The following is a 13,643-nucleotide window of genomic DNA, read 5'->3' on the forward strand; positions in this document are numbered from 1 at the left end:
TTTGTGGTACATTTTCCATCAGTAAAAATGCATTGGTAGGGACAAAATCATCATCCTGGTATTTGACAACTTAGTCTAATATAAATAATTTTTTAATGTTTATTTATTTTTGAGAGAGAGAGGAGAGAAGGAGTGGGAGAGATGCAGATAGAGAGGGAAACACAGAATCTGAAGCAGGCTCCAGGCTCTGAGCTGTCAGAACAAAGTCCAATGTGGGGCTCGAACTCAATAACCATGAGATCATGACCTAAGCTGAAGTTGGACACCCAACTGACTGAGCCACCCAGGCACCCCTGTCTTATACAAACATTTTGAATTAACAATATATTTTTTACTGTTTGATAGCTGTATCTCTTCCATTAATTTATTTTCAAACTGATGCTAATAAACTAATAACCAATTAAAAACATTTTTTTTTGCATGTTTATTTATTTTCGTAGGAGAGAGACCAGCACAAGCAGGAGAGGAGCAAAAAGAAAGGGAGACACAGAATCTGAAGCAGGCTCCAGGCTCTGAGATGTCGGCACAGAGTCCAACGTGGGGCTCCAACTCACGAACCATGAGATGATGACCTGAGCCGAAACTGTACACTCAACTGAGCCACCCAGCACCCTCCAATACCCAATTTTTAAGGAGCTGGTAAGATTATATTTTTATTTTTATTTGGCTTGTGTATCTAATTACTTTTTTAAATCAAGGTGATATTGGTATATAATGTTAATTTCTGGTATACAACATAATAATTGCATCTTTGTATTTACTACAAAGTGACCACCACAGTAAATATAGTTCCCATCTGTCATCATACAGATGATCCCCTTCACTTATTTCATTCACCTCCAACCTTAAGCAACTACAAATATTTTATTTATATTTATGAGTTTCGTTTGTTCATTGAAATGTTTTATTGTTCACATTCCACATGAGTATGTCTTTTCTCTGACTTACTTAACTTACATAATAATGTCAAGTTCCATCTATGTTGTCACAAATGGTAAGAATTCCATCTTTTTTATGGCTTAATCATATTCCATTTATATATACACACATCTTATATCTTCCTTATTCATTCTTCTATCAATGGATACTTACGTTGTTGCCACATTGTTGTGGCTACATTACAGTAGCCATGTGGCTATTATAAATAATGCTGCAATGAATATAGGAGTGCATATATCTTTTTTTATTTGGAAAATGAAAGAACGGGGGGAGGGAGAGGGAGAGAATATTAAGCAGGCTCCGTACCTAATGTGGAGCCAGACATGGGTCTCAGTCTCATAACCGTGAATTGACATCAAGAGTCCAATGCTCAACCAACTGAGCCACCCAGGTGCCACATTATCTTTTTAAATTAATGTTTTCATTTTCTTCAGATAATTACCCAGAAGTGGAATTGATGGATCATATAATAGTTTTATATTTAATTTTGCAAGGTATCTCCATACTGTTTTCCACAGTGATTATACCAATTTATATTCCCACCAAAAGTGCATATTTCCCTGCTAATTAATGATGAACATCTTTCTATTTGCCTGTTGGCCATACGTATGTCATTTTTGGAAAAATGTTTAGATCTTCTCCCCATTTTTAAAATTGAGTTGTTTGAGTTTTTTATGTACTTTGGTTATGTCATCAAATCATCAAATACATGATTTGCAAGTATCTTTTCCCATTTATTAGGTTGCTTTTTCATTTTTTCAGTGTTTCCTATGCTGTTAACAAGCCTTTTTTTATGGTGTGGTCCCAATTCTTTATTTTTGCTTTATTGTCTTTAATTTTGTTCCTTTTGCTTTTGGAGTCACACCCAAAAGATTCAATGCAAAGACAGATGTCAAGGAACTTACTGCCTAACGTTTCCTAAGTAGTTGTATGACTTCAGGTTTTACATTCAAATCTTTAATCTATTTTGAGCTAATTTTTGTGTATGGTGTAAGATAGTGATCTAATTCCCTTTTATGTGCGGCTATCCATTTTTTTCCATTACTGTTTACTGAAGAGACTGTCCTTTGTCTGTTGTATATTCTTGGCTCCCTTGTCACATATTAGTTGACCATATGTGCGTTCGTTTATTTCTGGGTTCTATATTATGTTCCATTGATTTATGTGTCTGTTTTTAATGCCAGTACCATACTGTTTTGATTACTATAGCTTTATAGTATAGCTTGAAACCAGGGAACCTAGTACCTACAACTTTGTGCCTTTCATTTTTCCCAAGATTTCTGAGGTTATCTAGAGTCTCTTCTGTTTCTATAGAAATTTTAGAATTATTTCTTCTAGTTCTGTGAAAAATGCCATTGGAATTTTGATAGGGAGGCATCAAGTCTGCAAATTGCTTTGGGTTGTATGACATTTTAACAATATTAATTCTTCCAATCCATGGATTCAGAATATCTACCTATTTGTGTTGTCATCAGTCTCATAGTTTTCAGCATAGAGGTATTTCACCTCTTAGGTTAAATTTATTCCTAGGTATTGGATTTTTTTTTTATGCTATTATTAATGGTATTGTTTTCTACATTTCTCTTTTTGATAGTTTGTTATTATTTTATAGAAATGGAACAGATTTCTGTATGGTGATTTTATGTCCTGCGACTTGACTAAATTCATTTATTAGTTCTAATAGTTTTTGTGTGGAGTCCTTAGGGTTTTTTTTTTTTATATATATATAGTTTCAACTTATATGCAAATAGTGACCATTTTATTATTTTTTACCCAAAGTTTTGTTTTTTCATTTCTTTTTCTGGTCTAATCACTGTGGACAGTATTTCCAGTACTCTGTTATATAAAAACTGGTGTGTAGGCATCCTTCTCTTGTTTCTGATGTTAGAGAAAAAGATTTCAGTGTTTCATGGTTGAGAATGATATTAAGTGTTCGATTGTCATATATAGTCTTTATTATGTTGAGGTACATTTTCTCTATCCCACTTTGTTGAGACTTTTATCATAAATGGATGTCATATTTGGTCAAATGATTTTTCTGCATCCATTTAGATAATCATATGATTTTTATCCTTCATTTAATGTGGTGTGTCATGTTGACTGATTTAAGGATTTTGAACTATCCTTGCATTTCTATAATAAATCCAATTTGATGATGGTGTGTGATTCTTTTAACGTATTATTATATTCTCTTCTTTTGAGAATCTCTGTAATTATCTTTTTTGTGCTGTTTTTTTGTATTAAGGTCATGGTGGCCTCATAAAATGGGTTTGGAAGTATTTCCTCCTGTGAAATCTTTTGAAAGAGTTTGAGAAAGACTGGTATTAAATCTTCTTTGAATGCTTTGTGGAATTTACCTGTGAAGGCATCTGGCACTGGACTTTTTTGGAAGTGGGGTTTTAGGAAGTAAGTTTGTGTCTTTTTATGTAGTTTATTGCCAGCCTGGTTTCCATATAACACCCAGTGCTCATAATCACAAGTGCCCTCCTCCATGCCCATCATAACCTTTCCCCTCCGACCCCATCGGCCCGCGGTTTGTTCTCGGCATTCAAGAGTCTCTCATGGTTTGCCTGCCTCCCTCTCCCCCACTATTTTCCCCCTTCTTCTCCCCCTTGGTCCTCCGTTAAGTTCCTCCTAATCCTCCTATACATGCAAACATATGGTATCTGTCCTTCTCTGCCTGACTTATTTCGCTCAGCATAACACCCTTAAGTTCTATCCACGTTGCTACCCATGGCCAGATTTCATTCTTTCTCATTGCCGTGTAGTATTCCATCGTATAGATGACCCATTTTTCATTATGTAATGCTCTTCTCTATGTTTCATTACAATTTGTTTTAAAGTATTTTGCCTTATATAACAATACCAACCTTCTTTCAGTTTCCATTTGCATGGAGTATCTTTTTCCATTCCTTTATTTTCAGTCTGTGTGTGTCCTTAGATTTAAAATGAGTCTCTTGTAGGCAGCTTATATATGTTCTCTGTGTTTCATTACAATTTGTTTTAAAGCATTTTGCCTTATATAACAATACCAACCTTCTTTCAGTTTCCATTTGCATAGAGTATCTTTTTCCATTCCTTTATTTTCAGTCTGTGTGTGTCCTTAGATTTAAAATGAGTCTCTTGTAGGCAGCTTACATCTGTGCCTTGCTTTTTATCCAGTCAGCCACTGTATGTCTTTGGAGAATTTATTCCTTTTACGTTTAAAGTAGTTATTGACTGGGATTTACCATGTGCCATTTTGATAGCTTTTGTAGCTTCTCTCTGTTTCTTCTTATGTTGGTCTCTACCCTTGTGGTTTGATGATTTTCTTCAGTGTATGTTTAGGTAATTTTCTCTTTTTCTTTTATGTATATTATATAGGTTCCTGCACTGTGGTGACCATGGAGTTCACATACAACAGCTTAGATATATTACAGTGTATTTTAATTTGATAGCAACTTAAATTTGGCTGCATTCTAAAAGCTACATTTTACTCCACTCCTTGTATTTTTTTTTTGTTTGTTGTTGATGTCATATTCTCAGTCGTTTCATTGAGTGTATCCCTTAATTAGTGTAGTTGTAGTTTATTTTACTACTTTTGCCTTAACATCTTCATCCTAGGTTTATATGTGGTTAATACACTACTTTTACTACACATTTGCCTTTACCAGTGAGATTTTTTTACTCTCCTATGTTTACTTGTTACTAGTTAGTGCCTTTTCTTTTCAGCTCAAAGACGTCCCTTTAACATTTTTTATAAGGCTGGTTTATTGGTAATATATAGCTTTACCTTTTGCTTCTGTGGAAAATTCTTCATCTCCTTTTCAATTGTGAATGATAACCTTGCTGGGTAGGTATCTTGGTTGCAGGTTTTTTTCCTTTTACCACTTTGAATATATAATTTCATTCCCTTCTGGCCTGCAGATTTTCTGCTGAATAATCAGCAGTAGTCTAATCAGGGTTCCATTATATGTAATGGGTTTTTCTCATGCTGCTTTTAAAGTATTTTCTTTTTCTCTTGTTTTAATCATAATATGTCTTGCTGTGGATCTCTTTCAATTGGTACATATTATTTGGGACTCTCTGTGCTTCCTGGGTCTGGATGTCTGCTTCCTTCTCCAGGTTAGGGAAAGTTCAGCCTCTATTTCTCAAATAAGTTTTCTGCCATTTTCTCTCTCCTTTTCCTGGAACCCCTCTAATATGAATATTATTTGGCTCAAAGTCATCTTCTGGGTCCCTTAAGTTACCTTAACTTTGCAAAATTGTGTTTTCTTCTTGCTGCTCTGTTTGAGTTAGGTCCATTGCTCTGTCTTCAATATCACTGGTATTCTTTGTTTGTTTGTCTGTTTTATCTAGTATACTGTTGAGACCCTCAGATGTATTTTTTCATTTCGAATACAGTATTCTTCACCTCTGTGACATCTATTTGGCGTTTTTTTGTATTTTTTTTTTAACCTTTGCTGAGTTTTAACCTTTTTAAACTTTTCTGGAGTTTGGTGAGCAACTTTATGATTATTACTAAGAATTCTTTACCAGGTAAATTACTTATCTACATTTCACTAAAGATTTTTCTCTTCAGAAGATTTCATTTATTATCTTGTTTGGGACACTTCACTCTGTCTTCTCATTGTTTGTCTTTTGTATCTTTATCTATGTATTTAGCATAACAGCTACCTCTCCCAGTCTTAAAGGAGTGAACATGTATAGGGGATAAGCCTTATCATTCAACCTTGCACTACCTCTTGGTTGTCTTTTAGACCTTTATGATCGTCTAAGTACTCTGATTTATTCTTGAAAAGTCCCAGTCATTCAGGCTATGGCAAGATGTCAGTGTTCCAAAGGGGAAATCTCAGTCAGCATTGATTTTCAGACTGATTGGAAGCCAGATCCTCAAGCAACAGCTTTTAAACTGTGCAAATATATATAGTCCTGTGTGGCTACTGTTATAACCCTTGTTGGTCTCCAAATAAGGCAATTGGGGGGTCTCCCTTTGGTGACAGTTGCAAAGGTCAGGGCTCCAGAGGAGCATATAAGTTCCTTCATGGGAAATACCAGAAAGTTGTAGAGGGAGTGTGCAATGATGGCATCCCCTGGCCAATGCTCTCTGAGCATGTCTCTCAGAATGAAACTCCCAGACTAGTATATGTTTTCTTTTACAGGATGATTGGGGAGTGTGTTTTTGTCTGCTGTCTGTGCCCAGGTGGTAGTCTATCAAGAACTGTTTTTCTTTCTTTTTGTTCTTTCGTAGTTTATTGTCCAGTTGGTTTCCATATAACACCCAGTGCTCATTCCAACAAGTGCCCTCCTCCATGCTCATCACTACCCTTCCCTTCTCCCCCACCCCCATCAACCCTGTTTCTTCTCAGTATTCAACAGTCTCTCATGGTTTGCCTCCCTCACTCTCCCCAACTATTTTTCCCCTTCTCCTCCCCTATTGTCCTCCATTAAGTTCCTCCTAATTCACCTATGAATGAAATCCATCTATTTCACCTATATGTGAAAACATGGTATCTGTCCTTCTCTGCCTGACTTATTTCGCTCAGCATAACACCCTCAAGTTCCATCCATGTTGCTACACATGGCCAGATTTCATTCTTTCTCATTGCTAAGTAGTATTCTATTGTATAAATATACCAATCTTCTTGATCCATTCATCAGTTGATGGACACTTAGGCTCTTTCCATGTTTTGGGTATTGTTGAGAGTGCTGTTATGAACATTGGGGTACATGTGGCCCTCTGTATCAGCACTCCTGTATCCCTTGGGTAAATTCCTAGCAGTGCTATTGCTGGGCCATAGGGGAGTTCTACTGTTAATTTTTGAGGAACCTCCACACTGTTTTCTAGAGGGGCTGCACCAGTTTACATTCCCACCAACCATGTAGGGAAGGTGCCCATTTCTCCACATCCTCACCAGCATCTAGAGTCTCCTGATTTGCTTATTTTAGCCACTCTGACTGGCGTGAGGTGGTATCTCAGTGTGGTTTTGATCTGCATTTCCCTGATGATGAGGGATGCTGAGCATCATTTCATGTGTCTGTTGGCCATCTGAATGTCCTCTTTGGAGAAGTGTCCTCTGTCCGTTTCTTCACTGGATTATTTGTTTTTCGAGTATAGAGCTTGGGGAGTTCCTTATAGATTTTGGATACTAGCCCTTTATCTGATATGTCATTCGCGACTATCATTTCCCATTCGTCAGTTGCCTATTAGTTATATGGGTTGTTTCTTTGCCATGCAGAAGCTTTTAATCTTGATGAGGTCCCAATAGTTCATTGTTGCTCTTCATTCCCTTGTCTTTGGGGATGTGTCAAGGAAGAAATTGCTGCGGTTGAGGTCAAGGAGGTTGTTTCTTTCTTCCTCCTCTAGGGATTTGATGGTTTCCTGTCTCACATTCAGGTCCTTTACCCATTTTGAGTTTATTTTTGTGTGTTGTGTGAGAAAATGATCTAGTTTCATTCTTCTGCATGTTGATGTCCAGTTCTCCCAGCACCATCTGTTAAAGAGGCTGTCTTTTCCCATTGGTTACTCTTTCCCGCTTTCTCAAAGATTAGTTGGCCACACATTTGTGCGTTCTATTCTGAGTTCTCTATTCTATTCCATTGGTCTATGTGTCTGTTTTTGTGCCAATACTGTAGTGTCTTGATGATTACAGCTTTGTAGTAGAGGCTAAAGTCTGGTATTGTGATGCTTCTCGTTTTGTTTTCTTCTTCAATATTACTTTGGCTATTCGGGGTCTTTTGTGGTACCACACAAATTTTAGGATAGTTTGTTCTAGCTCTGAGAAGAATGCTTGGGGAAATGTTGATTGAGATTGCATTGAATGTGTAGATAGCTTTGGGCAGTAGTGAGAGTTTAATAATATTTATTCTTCTGATCCATGAACATAGAATATTTTTCCATATCTTTGTGTCTTCTTCAATTTCCTTCATAAGTTTTCTATAGTTTTCCTCAAACAGATCTCTTATATCTTTGGTTAGGTTTATTCCTAGGTATTTTATGGTTTTTTGTGCAATTGTGAATGGGATCAGTTTCTTGATTTCTCTTTCTGTTGCTTCAGTATTGGTGTCTAAAAATGTAACCTTTTTCTGTGCATTGAGTTTTTACTCTGCAACTTTGCTGAATTCATGGATCAGTTCTAGTAGGCTTCTGGTGGAGTCTCATGTCGCCTGTGAAAAGTGTAAGTTTGACTTCTTCTTTGCCAATTCTGATGTCTTTTGTTTCCTTTTGTTGTTTGCTGATGCTAGGACTTCCAGCACTATGTTAAACAACAGTGGTGAGAGTGGACATCCCTGTCGTTTTCCTGATCTCAGGGAGAAAGCTCTCAGTTTTTCCCCATTGCAGATGATGTTAGCTGAGCGCTTCCATAGATGGCTTTTATGACGATAAGGTAAGTTCCCTCTATCCCGACTTTCTCGAGGGTCTTTATTAAGAAGGGATGCTATATTTTGTCAAATGCCTTTTCTGCATCTATCGACAGGATCATATGGTTTTTATCTTTTCTTTTGTTACTGTGATGTATCACATTGATTGATTTGCGAATATTGAACATCAGCCCTGTAGCACAGGAATGAATCCCACTTGATCATCGTGAATAATTCTTTTTATGTGCTGTTGGATTCGAGTTGCAAGGATCTTGTTGAGGATTTTTGCTTTTTTATTCATTAAGGATATTGGCCTGTAGTTCTCTTTTTTTGCTGGGTCTCTGTCTGGCTTGGGAATCATAGTGATGGTGGCTTCATAGAATGAGTCTGGAAGTTTTCCTTCCATTTCTATCTTTTGGAATAGCTTGAGAAGAATGGATATTCATTTTGTTTTAAATGTGTGGTAGAATTCCTCAGGGAAGCCATCTGGCCCAGGGCTCTTATTGGTTGGGAGATTTTTGATAACTGATTCAATTTCTTCACTAGTTATGGGTCTGTTCAGATTTTTTGTCTCCTCCCGTATGAATTTTGGTAGTGAGTGTGTGTTTAGGAATTTGTCCATTTCTTCCAAGTTATCCAGTTTGTTGGCATATAATTTCTCATAGTATTCCCTGATGATTGCTTGTTTTTCTGAGGTATTGGTTGTAATAAATCTATTTTCATTCATGCTTCTGTGTCTTTTTCTTTTTGAGAAGCCTGGCTAGAGGTTTATCAATTTTTTTTATCTTTTCTAAAAACCAACTCTTGGTTTCATTGATCTGTTCAACTGTTTTCTGGCATTCTATATTGTTTATTTCTGCCCTGATTTTTATTATTTCTCTTCTCCTCTTGGGTTTAGGGTGCTAATGTTGGTCTCCTAGTTCCTTTAGGTGGGCTGTTAGATTTTGTACTTGTGCTTTTTCTAATTTGTTGAAATAGGTCTGGAGTGCAATGTCCTTTCCTCTTAGGAATGCCTTTGCTGCATCCCATAGAGTTTGGATTGTATTTTCATTCCATTTGTTTCCGTGTATTTTTAAATTTCTTCTCTAATTGCTCGATTGGCCCATTCATTCTTTAGTAGGATGTTTTTTAACCTTCTTGTTTTTGAAGGTTTTCCAGACTTTTTCCTGTGATTGATTTCAAGTTTCACAGCATTGTGATCTGAAAGTGTGCATGGTATGATCTCAATTCTTTAATACTGAGGGTTGCTTTATGAGCCAGTGTGTGATCTATCTTAGAGATGTGCCATGTGCACTTGAGAAGAAAGTGGATTCGATGGCCTCACAATGTAGAGTTCTAAATATAGCTGTCAAATCCATCTGGTCCAATGTGTCATTCAAGTCCATTGTTTCTTTCGTGATTTTCTGTCTAGTTGATCTATTCATTGTTGTAAGTAGAGCATTAAAGTCACCTGCTATTAGCACATTCTTATCCAATAGATTGTATCTGTTTGTGATTGTTTTATGTATGGGTGCTTCTGAATTCTGTTCATAAATATTTATAATTGTTAGCTCTTGCTGATGGATAGACCCTGCAATTATTATATAATGCCCTGCTTCATCCCTTGTTACTGTCTTTACCATAAAGTCCAGTTTGTCTAATATAAGTATAGCTACTCCAGCTTTCTTTTGACTACCATCAGCATGATAGATACTTCTCCATCCCCTTACTTTCACTATAATGGTGTCCTCAGGTCTAAAATTAGTCTCTTATAGAAAACAAATAGATGGATTTTGTAGTTTTTTTAAAATCCATTCTTCTACCCTATGTCTTTTGATTAGAGCATTTAGTCCATTTACATTCAGTGTTATTATTGAAAAATATGCGTTTAGAGTCACTATGTTCTTTGTAGGATTCACCCTTGTGGTGGTGTTTCTGGTAACTTGCGTTCCTTGCAACATATCCTCTTAGAGTGCCCCTTAGGATTTCTTGTAGGGCTGGTTTAGTGTTGATCAATTCTTTCAATTTTTATTTCTTTGGGAAGACTTTTATTTCTCCTCTTTTCTAAATGACAGGCTTGCTGGATAGAGGATTCTTTGCTGCATATTTTTTTCTGTTCATCACATCGAAGATGTCCTGCCATTTCTTTCTGGTCTGCCAAGTTTCAGTAGATAGGTCTGTAACCACTCTGATTGGTCTCCCTTTGTATGTCAGGGCCCTTTTATCCCTATCTGCTCTCAGAATTCTCTTTGTCCTTATGTTTTGCCAGTTTCCCTATGATATGTCGTGCAGAAGATCGATTCAAGTTACATCTAGGGAGAGTTCTCTGTGCCTCTTGGATTTCAATGTCTGTTTCCTTCCCCAAATTGGGGAAATTCTCAGCTACAATTTGTTCAAGGACTCCTTCAGTGCCTTTCCCTCTTTCTTCCTCTTCTGGAATTCCTGTGATATGGATATGGTCCATTTGATTTTATCACTCAATTGTCTAACTCTCCTTTTGTGTTCCTGTATCCTGGATCAGTTTATCTCTCTTTTTCTCAGCTTCGTCTTTTTCTATAATTGTGTCTTCTTTAAAAAAATTTTTTTTAATGTTTTATTTCTTTCTGAGAGAGGGAGATGGCATGAATAGGGGAGGGTCAGAGAGAGAGAGAGATACAGAATCTGAAACAGGTACCAAGCTCTGAGGTAGCTGTGAGCACAGAGCCCGACACGGGGCTTGAACTCATGAACCGTGAGATCATGACCTGAGCTGATGTCGGATGCTTACCCAACTGAGCTCCCAGGCGCCCCTTATAATTGCATCTTCTAATTCATCTATTGTCCTCTCTTTCTCTTCAGTCCGTGTATTGGATGCGTCCATTTTATTAGGCTCCTCATTTATAGCATTTTTTAATTAGTTACAACTATTTTTAAGCTCCATAGTCTTTGTAGCTATAGCTTCTCTGATGTCCTCCTTGCTTTTTTCAAGCCCAGGGATTAATTTTGTGACTATTTTTCTAAGTTCTATTTCAATAATGTTGCTTATATCTTTTTTTGAGCAGTTCTTTAGCTGTCATTTCTTCCTGGAATTTGTTTAGAGTTGAGTTCTTCTGTTTCATCATTTTGGCTAGCTTTCTGTCTCTTGTTAGTTTTAAAAGCTTGTTATGCACTCTGCACCTGTGCGTACTGCTGTATTAAAGAAGGCTCATTGACTGACCAGGGCCTCTCCATTCAGGAAGTGTTCTTTGAATGATGTCTCTTGGTCTCTCTTGTTGAGACTTCAGTTATTTTATATCCCTACTCGTAGTGGTATTTGGGACTCTCCACCATGTGTACTTTGGCTTGTTTCTTGAGGTAGCCCTGGAAAGAAAACAGACAGACAAACACACAGGGAACAAGGGCATGCAAAAGCACAGACGAATCCAACAAACTAGCAAACCGAAAGGGAAAAAGAAAAACATAAAAAGAAATAAAAAAGAAAAGAAAAAAGAAAAAAAACCTCAAAAGACAAAGGACAGTCTAAAAGCATAAAACCAGAATTCCCAGCTGCAAATAAAGAGCAGGGTGTATGCAGCACTGATGAAAGAGCATATACAAAGCGAGAAATGACAGGGGCGGGGAGAAAGCAAAACTGGACAATGACCAGGCAGAGAGACTTAGAGGCTTAATTCAGAGAAAGAGGAGAATATGGTAGGAGGTGAGGAGAAAGAAATGAAGATACTGTTACTCAGAGACTCTAACTATATAGTCTGATTATTCCCGAGAGAGAGAGGGAGAGAGAGAGAGAGAGAGAGAGAGAGAGAGAGAGAGAGATAGCGGTGGAGGCATAGAATATACATCTAGAGAATGGATTAAACGTGACTGTTTAAGCAAAGCAATGACCAGAGTGCCCAGTCCAGCAGAGGAAAGGAGTACAAATGAGACAAGGGAAAATATATCTGAATAGAAAGAGTTGATCTAGAATTAATCACGGCAGTGCATCCATGTTGGTCTTGCCCTGGGCTCCAGTAAGAAAACAGCAGCTCTCTAGCGGGGATGAGCATGGTTTGGTGTAGGCAGGTCTTAGCCTCCACTGCGTCCCATGGGCCACTCCCTGAGGTCCCACCTTGGTGGTTGTGGGGAGAAAAATGGCGGTGCCCCAGTCCCTTCTCAAACCAAGCATTTCAAATCACTCTTTTGGGTCCCATCTCCCTGTGCCACAGGAGTAGCCAAGGTGGGCTGTGTTCTATGTCCCAAGCCCCCCCTCCTTTCCAGTCCACATGCTTTATTGATACCGCCCAAAATATAATCCCACAGGCCAGGCCGCTTTCCAGCCAGAGATCAAGCCCCGAGAATAGTGGAGCAGTTTCTCCTGCACCGCCTGGGACTGGGTTACCCAGCCCAAAATCAGCCCCACAGCTGGAAATAGGATTACTCTCCATCCCGAGCTGAGGTTTTTCTCTTCTTCAGGGACAGTTCTATGAGCAGTTTCAGCTGCTCTTTCTCTTCCCCTCGACTCTCCACAGCTTCCCACGAAAGGGGTTCTCTCCCCTCCCTCCACGTCTCTGGGTCCCAGCCCATTTTTATCTTCCCCAGTTCACACTCACGCACCTATGAGGTTGTCTTCTTAGTGGACTGTGTCTCTTTTCCTCCCAAACTCCTGCAGTTCAGTGTCCTATGGCTTCAGGCCCTCTGTGTCTCAATGTGGCCCTTTTATTGTTTGTTGTGAAAAAGTTGTTCAGCTGGTTTTCAGGTCTTTTTCAGAGGGAATCTTCTGTATGCAGCTGTAGACTTGGTATGTCCACAGGAGGAGGTGAATTCAGGATCTTCCTATGCTGCCATCTTGGATGGTCCAGATCACTGATGGATCGACAAATGATGTCAAGAACAGTTTTTCCAATTGTTTCTGTCTCATTGGGTCCTGCAACACAGTCCCCAGTGGCTACCAGAGCCAGGCACTCAAGGAGCATCTCCTCTGTGGGGTATGTACACTTGCTGGCTTCACTGGGGCTGTTACGAAGCCCATGGCCAAGCTAAGCCTGCCAGCTGCCAAGGGACTATAAGATAGCTCATGGCCAGGGGAGCCGACCAGCTGAAACTGGGTCCTGGGAGAGCAGATAGGCAGGGCAAGCCCACAGGCTAATGTGACTCAACCTGCTGACTTTCGCAGAACTGCAGGAAAGCTGGGTGGGGGTGCAAGTCCTCTGGTGCTAACAAAGTAGAAGGACTGCAAAAATGGCACCTGCCAGTGCCAGTACTAGTAATGTGGAGTGAGAGTTCAAAAAGGTCACCTACCAGTGCCTATGTCCCTGGGAAAGTTTCAGTAGACCTGGGCACCTTAAGTGGATACTTTCAATTTAGCCAGTGAATCTCTTCCCTGTATCATCTATGCACTTTTCAAATGGCTGCTTTTATGCTAGGTCCTG

This window comes from Hyaena hyaena, unplaced genomic scaffold (genome assembly GCF_003009895.1).
Source record: "Hyaena hyaena isolate Hyena2069 unplaced genomic scaffold, ASM300989v1 scaffold_361, whole genome shotgun sequence".
NCBI lineage: Eukaryota > Metazoa > Chordata > Mammalia > Carnivora > Hyaenidae > Hyaena > Hyaena hyaena.